This window comes from Lactuca saligna, chromosome 5 (assembly GCF_052625555.1).
Source record: "Lactuca saligna cultivar CGN05327 chromosome 5, ASM5262555v1, whole genome shotgun sequence".
NCBI lineage: Eukaryota > Viridiplantae > Streptophyta > Magnoliopsida > Asterales > Asteraceae > Lactuca > Lactuca saligna.
The window spans coordinates 180387664-180399491 of NC_136421.1; positions in this window are offsets into that span (position 1 = coordinate 180387664).

An 11828-nucleotide genomic window follows, 5' to 3' on the forward strand; every position below is an offset into this window, starting at 1 on the left:
ATAAACTTCCAAGAAAGAGATCTAAGCAATAGATGAGCAAGGTGTCGACTTTATACCTCAAAATAGCTGCAACAACAGAGTAGGTTCTGGATCTAAATCCTTCCTTTCAATCAAGCCAATTCAAACATCAAGCTCCTTTTAAAAGAACACCAAGAAATCACTCTTCAAGCTCTTACACACACATATGGGAGAGGATGCACGAACTAGGGTTTCTAGACAGAGGAGACAGATAAGGAGGCCACTCAAAGGGTATAAGGCCTTTAAATAGGGTGCAACACCTTAAAAATTAAGGTTTCTTAATCAGCCACCAACTCGTCGAGTTTTCCATCACCAACTCATCGAGTTGGTCCAAAAATACATATGCGGCCGAAAAGTCTTCAACATGTCGAGTTGAGTTCATCAACTGGGAATTTACCTTTTAAGAAATAAATCTCATACCTAGAAGTCGGGATGTTACATATGAACATGCAATAGAAAGTGTTATGTGCCAACCATAGTCGTGTCACAATGCCACGAGTTGTATCATGGTCTTTCCTTACCAAGACGGGGACCAAAACTATTGGTCTTACAGACAAGTGTAAGGATCCACCTCCTAGTCTTCCATGCAAACATCACAAACAAAACTAGCATATAATCTATAACTACTTATCTACTTAACTATCAGAGTCCAAACTCTGGTCTTGCATACAGATCTACCAAGAGCCGTCATGTGGTCTTTTATACAAATGTCAGGGGCCACCCCCAGTCTTCTTATAACACATAAACTAAATGGGCCAGAATTGGTGCCTTCGACCCATAGCACAGTGAGGAGACTCACATCGACAACTGAACCCATGAATAAATCTCTGACTGCAGATCTGCTAGAATCCCCACGCTAGCAACCTTAATAACATTCAATTAACATTTGGATTCCAAACCAAATCCAACAATCGATTGTCACACCCCTAAACCTGAACGGCGGAAACATTCGGGGCAGACGACATCATGTATAGTATCACAACAATTATATAATAGGAATCAAAGAAAAAACAACCATTACAATGATAAAATAAAGTATTTATTTGTATGACATCAAAATATATAGCAAAAGTATAAAAGATGCGACTCTAAAAGCTCCCTCTTCTCAAAACCGGTAGGTATATCTGTCTATCAATTCCCTGATAATACAAGTGGTTTTGAAAGTGTATCAACATTTAAGTTGGTAAGTTCATAAGTATGTTTGTAGTGATGGAGAATGTGTCTCTATTCTTTGGGAATGATAGTATGTTTCTCTAGAAAATCCAATATTTTCTATAGTAGATGTAATGTAGTCTCATAAATAGATAACATGATTTCATGTATGTTCCTTGTAATTGTATATTGTAGTAGTGTACTCAGTACTTAGAAAAAAGTGTACTGTAAATGTATTTGTATGAAAAACCATTGTATGTATGCTTGGAAACCATCAGCAATAGTGTAAAATAGTGTACAGTATGAGAACCTTTGTATAAAATCCTAGATACCACCAACTATAATGTATAATAGTGTACTGTAGTTTTATTAATTAAAATAAAACCATTGAATGAGTGTTAATCCCATAAACAAATGTTTTAGTTATACTGTTGTGAGTTTCATATAACCATACTTGATATGACCCAGTGACCTTTACGACATTCTTCAGACGTCAGAATGTTATGACATTTGTCACCCCAGGCCTACTGGTCTAACTATAGTTAGCAGTTCAGGTGTGGAATTGTCAGTCCCGTATAGATATATATACACAAATCTCACGCCCTCCGTCCAGGAGACTCTGGTTATACTGTATATGATATAGTTCCGTACCCTGATGGATACAATTGAAGTAGTGCCTCACAGCTCTGTATTAACTAGTTTACGTGTAGTGTTGTAGTGCTCTCTTGTACTTAAAAACGTATGTATTACTTGGTAGTAGTGTACCTTGTAACGTAAAATAATTATGCTTAAATAATTATTTAGTAGTGTATCCTTAAATCAAATGTTTTAGAGTAGTGTTCCATAAACTATACCAACTATAGTTTACATACTTGTTTTTTATTAGTGTTCTTGAATTTGTAAAATAGAGTAGTGTTTCCCAAACTATACATATTATAGTTTGAATGTATGTTCTTGTATCAGTTCTTGTACTTTGTATAATAGTGTAGCAGTTCACAAACTATACCAATTATAGTTTAAATGTAATGTTCTGTAGTGCACTGAAAACTTTTCAATATAAATGGTATGAAGGAAAAATACCCTTATGTTTGACATGTTACAAAAGGGTTAAAAATATATGAATATTTTTATAAAATGTAGTGAATACTCGGTTTGAATTAATTGCAAAGGTTCTGAAACTGTTTGAAAATGTTTGTATAAATACACAAAAGTCCTTGTGTTTTACTTGTATCCCCTCCCTAAAAACATTGAAAATAGTGAAAATGTAGGAGTATGAACTCACCTTGGATGTGCGTTTGTGTTTGGATTAGCGAGTTGTAGAAGCGATCTCTGGTAAGCGTAAGCGCGAATAACGTTATCCTAAAATAATTATATTCGATGTCGTATTTAAATTAATCAGATATTAATTTAAACAATGTGTTAAATAATGAATTAAATAATAATTAGAGTGTTAGACAACACTTTAATTATGTAAGGAATACTTACAAATTTAATTGGAATTATTTGAAGTGTTTAAAGGGGGTTTTCGGTTGGACAATGGAGATTTTGGTTGAATCTTGATAATTGCTTGTAGATTGAAGATTTGAATGAATGCTCTTGGTGTCTAGGTGTATATAACAAGATCTGGGCGAAAACACTTGAAGATGGAGAGAGTTTTCGGATGAATTTTGAGAGAAAAATAGGTGTGTGTTCGGTGAGAAAAGTGGGAAATGAATTGAGTGATTGGTTATATATATATATATATATATATATATATATATATATATATATATATATATATATATATATAAGGGATGTGTTCGGTCTTAATAGGCCAAACTTGGGTGTTTCCGGTTGCTAAGGAGCCTAAATAAGGGACTTCGATCCGAGAAGTAGCCCAAATAGGGTGTTCTCGATCGAGAAGTAGGACCCTTCGCAGGTTGTTCTCGGTGTGGACCGAAAACTATTCTTGGTCCAAAGGAATGTGGGTTTCTCGCATCTTTTCGATGGGAAAAAGTGGTTCTCGGTCTATTGGTGGGGTCCGAAACGAGACTTCTCGGCCAAAGGTTTTAAATCCCAAAATTTTATACATTTAAATATTAAGGGATTTTTATTCCCTTCATTATTAATTTAACCTTATTAAATTAACAACTCAATAATTTTAACTTTTAATTTATCAAGTCTGACTTTTATTGACTTTGGTTTGATTTTTCTTGACTTTTATTGACTGGAAGTAACAGGTTGTTACATTATCTCCCCGTTAGAAGGAATTTCATCCCAAAATTCTTTTTATAATGAGTACATCATGGACTAGGGAAAAGATGTGGGTACTTTTGTTGCATCTGGTCTTCTTGCTCCCTAGTGAATCTAGGTCCCCTCTTGGCGTTCCAATGAACCTTCACTATCGATATGTGACTTTGTTTCGTTTGTTTGACTTCCCTATCCATGATTTCTATGGGTTCTTCCATGAGGTTAAGACTCTCGTTTATCTCGATCTCGTCGAGTGGAATTACAAGAGTCTTGTCAGATAGACACTTCTTTAGGTTTGATATGTGAAAGATAGGGTATACTTTGTCATGTTCTTATGGTAAATGGAGTTTATAAGCTACGGGGCCTATTCTAGCGAGGATCTCGAATGTCCTAATGTACATTGGATTTAGCTTCCCATGCTTTCCGAAGCGTATCTTGCCCTTCTAGGGTGAGAGCATTAACAGAATGCGGTCACCAACCTGGAATTCCAAGGGTTTTCGTCTCTTATATGCGTAGCTCTTTTGTCTATCTCTAGAGTCTTTCAATCGTTCTCAGATTTGAATAATATTTTATGTGGTTTCTCGAATGATCTCCGGGCCCGTGAGAGCACTTTCAGGAAGTTTCCCTTTAGCTAGCTGTGTATCACCCACTTCATCCCAACATAGAGGGGATCTGTATTTATGGCCATAGAGGGCTTCAAATGGGGCAACCTTAATGCTAGAGTGGTAGCTATTGTTATATAAAACTCAACAAGTGGGAAATGGGTATCCCATGCCTTACCAAAGTCGATGAAACAGTCTCTCAGCATGTCTTCTAGTGTTTGAATGGTTCTCTCACTCTGCCCATTAGTTTGTGGATGGTAGGTTGTGCTCATGTCCAACCTAGTTCCAAGCGACTACCAAAATTGCGAGGTGAATCTACTGTCTCTATCCTAGATAACAGATATGGGTACACCATGTTTTCGTACTACTTCTCGGATGTGAGTTCTGGTCAGCTTCTCCATCTTGTATGTTTCTTTGATTGGTAGGAAGTGGGCAGACTTGGCTAATCTGTTGATGATTACCCAGATAGTGTCATGACCACTCGTCGTCTTGGGTAACTTGGTAATGAAATCTATTGTAATACGCTCCCACTTCCACTCATGTATTTCTGGTTGTTTTAATAAACATGAGGGGTTTTGGTATTCTACCTTTACTTTGGCGCAAGTTAGGCACTTTCCCACATAGGTAGAAATTTTGGCATTCATGTTTGGCTAACAAAATAGTTTCTTGAGATCCATATACATCTTATCTGAGCCAGGGTGAACGGAGTATCGAATCTTGTGTGCTTCGCTCATGACAACATCTCTATAGCCACCGAGCCACCGAATCTTAGGGTCCAGATCCGGTTCATGAAATAACAAACTCCGTCTCCCTTGATCTCGATGTTCTTGTCCATTCCTCTTATGGTTTCACTCTCTACATTTTCCAGTTTCAAGGCTTCTAGCTGAGCCTCTTTGATTTGTGTGGAAAGATGGGAATGGATTCTCATGTTTAGTGCCTTCACCCTACAACCTGATTACTCCTTTCGACTAAGGGCATCCGCTACAACATTGGCGTTACCGGGATGATAGAGAATTTTGCATTCGTAATCATTGAGTAGTTATACCCAATGTCACTACCTCATGTTAAGTTCTTTCTGATCAAAGATGTGTTGAAGGCTTTTGTGGTCGGTGAAGATAGTGCAATTGGTACCGTACAAGTAATGTCTCCAGATTTTTAGTGCAAAAACTACTGCTCCTAACTCAAGATCGTGAGTGGTGTAGTTGACTTCATGTGCCTTAAGCTATCTCAAGGCATAAGTAGTAACTTTTCCTCACTGCATAAGCACACAACTTAGCCCCTGATTGGATACATCGCAATATACAACGAAATCCTCTGTCCCTTTTGGAGGAGACAAGATAGGTGTGCTGCATAGGGCTTGCTTCAGTGTTTGGAATGCAGTGTCTTGCTTTTCTCCCCAACTAAAAGTTACACCCTTCTGAGTCAGGGTAGTAAGCGGTTTGGCGATTCTGGAGAAGTTTTGTATGAATCTACGATAGTAGCTAGCAAGACCCAAGAATTGGCGGATTTCTATGGGTGTTTTGGGTGCTGACCAATTATCAATTGCCTTTATTTTGTAAGGTTCCACGTTAATGCCTACTTCACTAACCACGTGACCAAGGAAAGTTATCTTCCTAATCCAAAACTCGCACTTTGAGAATTTCGCGTATAGCTTCTCCATCCTTAATGTTTCTAGAACTTATCTCAAGTGCTGACTATGTTCTTCCTTGCTTTGTGAATAGATAAGTATATCATCTATGAATAATATCACGGATTTTCTAGAAAAGGATGGCACACTCGATTCATTATGTCCATCAACACGGCGGGTGCATTTTTCAGACCAAATTGCATCACCACAAACTCGTAGTGACCATATCTAGTTCAAAATGTTGTCTTAGGAACATTACTCTCCTGGACTCGTAATTGATGGTACCCTGATCTCAGGTTTATCTTCAAGAAATAGCTCGCTCCTTGGAGTGGTCGAACAAATCGTCTAGTATGGGCAGAGGGTAGCGATTTTTAACGATGAGCTTGTGCAGTTTGCGGTAGTCTATGAACATTCGGAAAGATCCATCCTTCTTCTTCACGGACAAGACTGGTGCTCCCTAGGGTGAAAAGCTTGGCCTACTGAATCCCTTATTGAGGAGTTTGTTTAGCTGGTTGGATAATTCCTGGATTTCTGTTGGTGCTAGACGGTACGGTGATTTGGCTACTGGGGTAGCTCCAGGAATCAAGTCGATTTGGAACTTGACTTGGCATTCAGGAGGAAATCCCGGAAGATCTTTGGGGCATGTATTAGGAAATTTGCAGACTTCAGTGATGATCTCGAGGTCTTTAACTTTTTTTTCATTAACTACATGAGCTGGGAATGAGTGACACTCCTTTCACAAATATTTTTGGACTCTGATGCATTAAATGATGCGAAGGTTCGTACCGAGTTTGTCGCCATAGATAACGAGGGCTTCACCATTTGGCAGATTGAGGTGAATGGATTTTTTGTAACAAAGGATATCAACATGATTATGACTTAGCCAATCCATGCCGATGATGACATCGAAGCTTTTTATGGAAACCGACATAAGGTCGATTGGAAAACAATAGTCTTTTAGAGTGAGGGTACAACCTACGAATAATTCGTTAGTGCTCTCTTTCTTACCGATGGCCATCTCAACAATGAATGTTTAGTTTAGTGATTAGGGTGTGTGTTTGAATAAGTGTTTGAATTTATGACTAACAAAACTCCTCTTCGCGCTACTATCAAAGAGAATGCATGCATAAGATTTGTTGAGGAACATACCCATGACTAAGGTGGGATCTGCTACTGCCTCCTACTGGAACATTACTAGCACTCTTCCCGTGTTGCCTACATTTACTGTTTTAGGGAAATACCTCTTGTAGTGCTCTGTTTCGCCACATTCATAGCAAGCTCGGCTTACCCCTCCACTAGGGGTCTGGTTGGTTGGCTACACTGGCATCTTCCAAAAACTAGTGGTGTACCCCTTTCTATTTTCATTTCTTGCAATGCATCTCTCTACAAACTCCTGTGTGGTGGTAGTTACATTTGTTACATAGTAGGAGGTTTCCAGCATCTTGGCTGGGAGGTTTTGGAGCAGTGGGAACAACAGCAAGAATGGTAGCAGCGTGGATTGCCACTGTTTCTTTTTTCTTTGAGGGCTCCTGCGAAGATTGGCCATTTCTTTTTTAGGAGTTCTAATTGTCTTTTACTAACTAGTAAACAAATATGTTATATTACATATTTTGAGGATAGATGTGGAAGGTAGTATGGGCCTATACTACTGAAAGAAGAGGATCCATACGTGAGTCAAGGACGGTTGAGATAAAACAGGGGAACTTGTAGTACATGTGTGATCCCTCGATAGTGTTGAGTATTCAGATGGTTGTTATGTTATATTGCGGTATGGTGACACTACGGGGTAGACCAGTGGGCAATTCAGGTGCTGGTGAGGGATCAGGATCGGGTTCGGGATCCGAGTAGCTCGGGGAGCAGATGAGAGAGTTTATATCAATAGAGATTACGCAGATTATATTGGACCAGACTCCTCTAATCTTTGTGACGGTCAAGGAGGGCGTATTGGAAATATTGGATGAGAGGCTGGGAGCCTTCCAACTGAGATGGGGGCCATGAAGGGGGCGCATTCACTAAAATTCCGAGAGTTCAGAGATTGTGAAGCTCTGGATTACCATGGGGCTAGGGACCCCATTGCTAGCAGCAGGTGGTTGCCAGATGTCGCCAACGCCTTTCGTTCTAGCCGATGTCCCGAAGGGGACAAGGTCCGACTCCCCTCCTGTCTTTTGAAGTATATAGCAAGAAATTGGTGGGAGGAGGTAGGGCATGCTATTGGAGATGATTTCGTGTTGGACGCGATGATGTGGAGTGATTTCATGGCCAGGTTCAGGGTCGATTTTGCACCAGTGATTGAGGTGCATCAGTTAGCATGGAAGTTCTAGGACCTCCACCAGACTACTAAGACAGTGACGGAGATCACCGCCAAGTTCAGAGAGAGAGAGCCTTTCTTGTTCCGTAGTATGTGGCAGAAGAGGAGATGAAGAAGGCTCGGTACCACGAGATGATGAGGAGTGATAATTAGATAGTTCGTGAGTCGGTCCAACTGCAAAATGCTGGAGGATATGATCGCTCGAGCAAGGGAGATGGAGATTGACTTAGAGGCAGATAGGCATAGAAAATCAGTCGAGGTGTAGACATCTGAGGAATCAGGCAAGAGGCCCAAGATTCTAGATCGAGAGACCATCAACACCGTAGCCGCTGTGGGAAGTATGACAGGACACACGAGGGTGCATGTAAGAGTGGTGGTGGAATTCTGGTTATTTCAGGTATGGCTAGGTTGGTCATTATAGCAGGGATTGTACTGTTACCACCACCTAGGGATCAGACCATATTTGCTTCCATTGCAGTCAGCGGGGCCACAAGAAGGCGCGATGTCTAAGTTTGGCAGCAACATGACAAGTGATAACACCGGCCCCTGTGACATTAAGGATCACTAACGGCCATCAGGACCGGGGAGAGGCACCTGCGGCAAGGAGCAGGGCATTCCAGTTGGTTACAGAGGAGACACAAGCAACTTTCAATGTTGTAGGTGTGTATCTCTTGTTTTCTATTAGTTTTCTTTATGATTTTATTCTATCTTCTCACATCTATATGAGTAGTTGTATCTTGGTAGTATACTCCCTGCTTATGTTTGGATTATATTCCATCTGCATACAATGGGTCTTAGGGTAGTAGTGTGGGGATGTCTCTGTAGAAAGTGAATTCTCAGGATGTGGTCGTTATAGCAAGCGTGATTAGATCTTTGGATGTGTTCTGACAGTCTTCAAGGGTCTTACTGCTTTAGTTTCGACTGATTTTGGGAACACTAATAGTGGTAAGCGTTGATTACCAGCAAGATCGATCGATGGATGGTACGAAGGATTGGGGACCTTTCTAGCCGATAGTGTTGTAAGATAATAGTGCAACCAAAGTGGGGGAGAGTCCTCCCAAGGGTTCATGAACAGAAGGAAGTGTGGATTTAGGATGAGTTCACATTCATGTCAGGAAGGAAGGTAGCCCAAGTGGTTGATTGGATGGAGGGGTATGTGAGTTGGGAGTTTAGGAAAGTTCCCAATGCAGGGTTTGTGTCTTTGTTCGATAGCTAGCTAAGGAATCGAGATGAGGATTCCAGTAAGGATGCGATTTCAGCCAGGAAGTTAGGTTGTATACATGTTTGAAGTGAGAAGTGTTGTAAGACTACGGAATAACACTCACTAGTAGTCGGCCAGTATGGAAAATGTTGTAAGACTGTGGGTTAGCCACAACATTCATTGGCAGTCAAATAGTGGAGTGTGTGTGTGGGGGGGGGGGGGTATCTCCTAGTTAGTGGAGTGTGGGCGGGGGCCCATGTCTCCTAGTCAGCGGAGTGTGGGTGAGGCCCGTATCTCCTAAGTAGCGTGATCAAAATCAGGAAAGGGTGGATAGATAGAACTTGAGGAATATGTACATGCATACCCCTAGATAGGCAAGACCTGGGGGTATGGCCACTTAGTAGTACAGTTTGGGTGGGACCCGTGGGCGAGGCCCATATGCTAGTGTTAAGGAAGGTTTGTGAAAACCAACAATCTTCTGGTCAAGTCAAGGTCAAAAAGTCAATCTGTTCAACTCAACTAGTGTTTATATGTTAGGGATTTCTTTATGTTTACTAATGTACAACTATAAATCCTAATGAAAAGTAACACTCAAAAGTTTCAAATGTTCAAAATTTAAAACCCTAATCTGATTTAGGGAAGTAACATCTCTATAAAGTACTATTAAGTGCCCTTCGGGGGTGTATAGCACTCAAAATGGGATGTAACTAAGTCTACGGTCTTTGAACTACGAGGAAAAACATTAATAAAGGCTCCCGATAAAGTCTCTCTTAATCTCTCCTACCGTACCTTAATCTCTCCTAAATCTCTCCAAATATGTCAAATCTCATCCAAATTTCTCCAAGTATGTGAAATCTCTCCCAAATTTCTCCAAGTATGAGGAATCTCTCCTAAATCTCTCCAAGTATGTTAAATCTCTCTCAAATCTCCCAATGTAACCGTTCCTTAGTCAAATTTCAGTTCATAATGAGAGGAGTAAAGCTTGAAAGAACAAGCCCAAGGGAAACTCCTTAATCAGCTTTGGACCCCCCCCCCCTTCGGAACCCTCTGAAATGGCTCTAAAAATAAGGTGCTCCGGAATGACCTGGTACTGGACAATCTCGCATTTCGGAACTTCTTGGCTTCAGAAGATCTCGCATGCCCTGGAAGGATTGGCTATGGAAGATCTCCCTTAAGGCCGCTTCGGAATTTTCAGTCGGCTTCGCGACTCGGGTCTGGACTGCTAGCTTCGCTCTGGATTTCTCACGGGCTCTAGATCCAAGAAAAACACTCCGGACCTCGCCTGTTGACTTTGGAAATTGGAAGGGGACTCTGGAACTCACTTCTTGACTTCGGATTTCTGTCATTTTCGGACTTTTTCATCATTTTAAGGCATTTTGACGTCGATAATCACACCAAACTTGTATTTTTCATATCTTAGACCCCTTAAACCCCTATTTTATGCCAAAATTAATTATTTTAAACATATTTGTATAAAATAATACCCATGATTTTTAAAGGGATTCTAAGAAGATAAAGGGGTTTGACTTTATGATGTGATGTAAATCCCCATTTTCCCATGCAAATCTTAGTAAAACACACATTAACCATAGAAAATAAATTTTATCTCCCAGCCCTCCAAGCAAATGTCATTTAGATACGTGAACGCTTCCTCTCCAAGTTCCACTTCTCAATTTCACTTCCCGAAAACTCCTTAGGGTGCTCTCCACTTATTCAAGTTTCAAGTCTCATCTCCTGCAAAGAAAATTTCCATATTTCTTTTTGTAAGTATTTTATCCTCTTTGAATAATAATTCTCCACATTATTCCTAAGATTTCATTATAGTTACACATAATATTATTCTTAGAATATTCTAAAGATTAAAGAACCCCCCAAGTTTTGGAGCTTGGAAACTTCTTCACATTCCTTCAAAGCACCCAACAAGCTAACCAACGTGAGCTTCATACCCCACCTTCTTATAAGTTTTTATTGTTTTTGGGTTAGAATACAAGTCAGATCTTGTCTAAATCCTTGGACAATTGCATGCATTTGTATGTTTAGTGTGTGAGTTGAAATACTATTATCTTATTATAACTTTCATGAACGTAAAGTTTCACAGATCTCATGAAAATCAGAAAAATATGTAAAAACCACCACATAAAGAAAAGTTTGTGTACAAGAAGAGCCTCCCAAGGTTTTTGGATGTGTCCATTATACCCCCTTATTTCATATCTGCATAGCTAAAAATAAAAAGTTATTGAAATAGACTTATAAGTTGACACTTTTTCTGGGATCTTCAAAGTTGGAACTTTATGCCCTATAAACGACTCTGTGCAAACTGTTAGGGAGTATTTTATAAATATTTAATATAAATAATTGTGTCAAGAAAATGTACAATTAGAGCCTTTATGATATACCTATTTGAGTGTCATAAATCTTTTGTCATAAACTCATACAAGTCAAAGTTGTATACAAATCATAACTTGGCATTTTCCGACAAATGGAATCGCACTTAGTATTTTATAAAGGAAAAGGGTTGTTTGTTGGTTTCGATAACATTGGGTCATTTGGATAAATATTCAAAGTGGATTGATTCAAACAAACGAAACGAACAAGACGAAACATCTAGTTACGACTACAATTATTATTATTTATTTAGTAAATAATGGTTTTCACGATTTGCTCAAAGATCGGTTAGTATTCTAGTCAGAC